Genomic DNA, 3,880 nt, shown 5'->3' on the forward strand with positions numbered 1-3,880 from the left:
ATCAACAGGTATAAAGTTTTAGTCAAGCAGGATAAACAAGCTCTAGAGATCTGCCGTACAGCATTGAACCTATAGTCAACACTAAAATATTGCATACTTAAAATTTTTTTAAGAGGGAAAATCTCCTGTTAAGTGTTTTTTTCCTGAATAAAAAACATTTTTTAAAATTCATATATATATATATATATATATATATATATATATATATATATATATATATATACACATGGCTGATAGCAGGCACTCAAAAAAGGTAAATAGCAATTGTTAGTATTAGTAGTAATACTAGTGGGAAACCAACAAAAGCTTTCAAGTAAAATTGTGAATTTCTTATTCCTTACGCTTTTTGTTTCATTTTTGTTAGTGCTTTGGGGTTTTTCTTTTTTTGTACAACATTTAGCAAAAAACTATACCTGTGAACAAAACTATAATGTTCCAATTTTGTTTCAGCATTATATAGGAAAAGATTTAGGGTACCAAAGAATGTATAAACTATGTCTTTTGGTCATAATCATAGGTGGTATGATTAAATAGGCATGTCTGAAATGTCAACAGCACCTGTTTTAGAAGTTATGAATTTATTCTATGGCTTTCCATCTGAACTGTCGAAGTTTTTTTGTTTTTATTGTATGATTCTGTTTATATGAAATGTCCAGAACAGGCAAATCCATACAGGCAGAAAGTAGATTAGTTGTTGCCAGGGGCTGGGGAGAAGTAGGAATAGGAAGTGACTGCTAATAGGTATGATGGTGTTTCCTTTGGGGTGATATAAATGTTTTGGAATTAGCAGAGATGGTTGCTCATTGTGAATATACTAAAACCAAACTGAATTATACACTTTGAAATAGTGAATTTTATGTTATATGAATTTTATCTCAATTTAAAAATTGCAAAAAAAACATAAAGCACTTAGAACAGGGCCTAGCCTCGAATAAGCACTCAATAAATCTTAGATCTGATTAATACTAATAATCCCAGCACAGTTATTATTTTCTCTATTGTAATGAAGTGTCTGACTCCAGTTTTTGACATTTGACTCTTTGACGGCTTTTTAAGCCCGACCCTCCGTCTTCTCCTCCTGCCCACATATGGGCAAGCTGATAAGAAAGCCTGGGTGTTCTCTCCTTTGGTGCAAGTGAGAAATTCAAACCACATGAGGTCCTGGCCCATGTGCAGAAACCCTCACACCAGCCCCACCCCTAAACCACAGCAAAAACCCAGGCCAGGCTCCTTGCCTGGTTATCTCAAGGCATTTCAGAACTGCTCTCACCAGAGACCTCAATTACACAGACAATAAATATTTCATATCCTCTTGGTGTGTGTGTGTGACATCATCAGTCGCTATATTCAAACCAAATTTTGGGTTGGGATGGAGCGGGTTGTCCATCCTATCTCTGCAGAGTGGCTACAACAATCATCATCCTTATCATTCCGGCACACTGGGCCTGCACTCCTACATGACAATAGTAGGTGGAACTGAAAGAATGCCCTCTTTTACACAAGGCACATGATCCTCAGTTGGCCACAGTCCCCACCATTCCCAATTACACGACTTCCAGATTCCTGCAATCATTTATTCTTCCTGCCCAACTCCCAGGTAGGTAGATTTAGAGTCCCCAGTGTAAGAGAAAGTTGCCTTGAAGCAGGTCTGAATCTGGGATGTGGCTTTCCCTTCCATTCTCAGAAAGGGGTGCCCTCCCCTTGCACTGGCTTCCCGATGGCCCAGCTCAGCCCAGCACCTGCCCACCTGTGGATAATGTACCTTCACATAGAATGTCCTGGTTCTCCTGGTCTGGAGGAATCCCAGCTCTCAGTGTTGCCCACTCTTGTCCATCAGTATAGTCCCTATGGGCAAGGCCTCCAGCAAAGTGTTCACCCGGCTCCACTTCCGTGTCTGAGGGCTTCACCCGGTCCTCTGCGGGCTGCTTCTGGGGGTTGGGGGTCGGCTCCAGGACCCTTGGTATCTATCTCTCACAGGAACTCAAGGTATCTTCAGACCCAGCACTGTCCCTGTCTAAGAAGAGGGATGTTGGGGAAGAGGTGACGCAGTTTGTTTCCTGGAAGAGATTTCTGAACCTGCGTTCTGCTCTCCCCGAGTCTCAGAAGGGGGACACAGCTCTCTGACACAGGTCTGGGGCCTCTCACGCCCCTCTACAGGCAAAGGCTTTCTGCAGCAAGGGCAGAATTTGAACACTGCTTTGATATTATACTTTTGCCATAGTCTAGAGAGAAGGTCATCACACTCTGTGGGGCCACGGTCTGACCCTCAGATTCACTGAGCTGGAAACTCCTTCTTAACAGCGTCTTTAATTGCCCAGAGGAAACTTCCACTATGGCCGAAAGTGCTGCGCGCGCATCCTCTGCCCCAAGACTGCGCCTGCGCAGTGCAGAACTGTTGTTTTAATTTCTAAATTATAATTTTTGTATGTAACAATTTCAGATCTTGTCATGCTTTGTGGTCTTTAATGACCTTTGTCTACAGAATCAAGTCTAAATGTCTTAATATGTCGTTCTAAGACCTGCACAGTTTAATCTTTCCAGACTCATCAACTACCTGCCCCACAATTCTATACTCTTCCTATATTTGTGCTATTTCTTCTGCTTTTGTCTGGAATGTTTATCTGTCCATTCTTCTCATAAAAAAATAATTCTCATCTTTTGAGGTCTTTTCCATATGTTATGACACTTCTTCGACGTCTTCAGAGAAATTAATTACTGATTCCTCCATTCTCCCATAGTATTTTATCTATAAATGTTATTAAAATTATAATTTTCTGGGAAACGTTCAGTATGATTTATTTATCTTTATTGTTTGAATGAGAATTGTTGATTTCAAATGATCCTTTCTTAGAAACATAATGACCATGATTAGCTAAGCTAACAGACCTGCACAGAATATTTTCCTGTCTTGAATTCCTTTAGAAATAATGTTAACTATGTATATCACATTGTCATTCACTTGGTTTTCGGTTGCTTTGGGATTACTCTATTGTTCAGGTCTTCGCTCTCTAATTAATTAGACAATCTTTAAAAGATGAGATCACATCTATCTCTTCTTTAGTTCTCCTGTGGGTCAAGAGCATTAGTCACAGTAGCGTACATAATAAAGTGAATAGCCACATATTTATGATCATTGGCAACCTTGTTGCTTCATTCAAATACTTTAACTCTTAGCGTTCATTCTCTTCAATTTTATCTCTGAGGATTGCTGAACCCCAATACTCAGGGCTCTCTCATCCGACCAAGAGTCTGCCTGAAGTTATCTTTTCTCCTTAGACACCTAAGCATCCATTAAAAAATGCTGCTTCACTTTATAAAAGAGGGGGTCTCCTCAAAGATGCCCCAAAATAAACATATGTACTTTTTTCTTCATAAAATTAATATAGAAGAGGGTAAGGGAGTCAAATATACGGTGATAGAAGAGGAATTGACTTTGGGTGGCGAACACACAATGCAATAGATAGATGATATATTATAGAATTGTACCTTTGAAACCTATATAATTTTAATAACCAATGTCACCCTAATAAGTTTGATTAAAAAAATAATATCTGCAAATCACAGTAAAATGAAACAATAAAAAAATTAATAAATTAATTACAAAGATTCAAATAATACCTAAAAGTAGAAAGGCAAATCCCTCCTTAATCCACCAATATTGCAATTTATTTCATAATGTATAACACATCTCATTTCCATATACACTTTCATATAACAAATATATACTTTTTCTAATTTTATACCCATAAATCATACTATCAACCACTCTACTTAATAAATAGTAGAAATATTTCTATATCTATACTTCATCTCTTTTATTTATTTATTTATTTTTGACCAACTCATATAGACCTATTTGGAAAAGAGCAGCTTTGATAAG

Source organism: Rhinolophus ferrumequinum, chromosome 7 (assembly GCF_004115265.2).
Source record: "Rhinolophus ferrumequinum isolate MPI-CBG mRhiFer1 chromosome 7, mRhiFer1_v1.p, whole genome shotgun sequence".
Lineage (NCBI taxonomy): Eukaryota > Metazoa > Chordata > Mammalia > Chiroptera > Rhinolophidae > Rhinolophus > Rhinolophus ferrumequinum.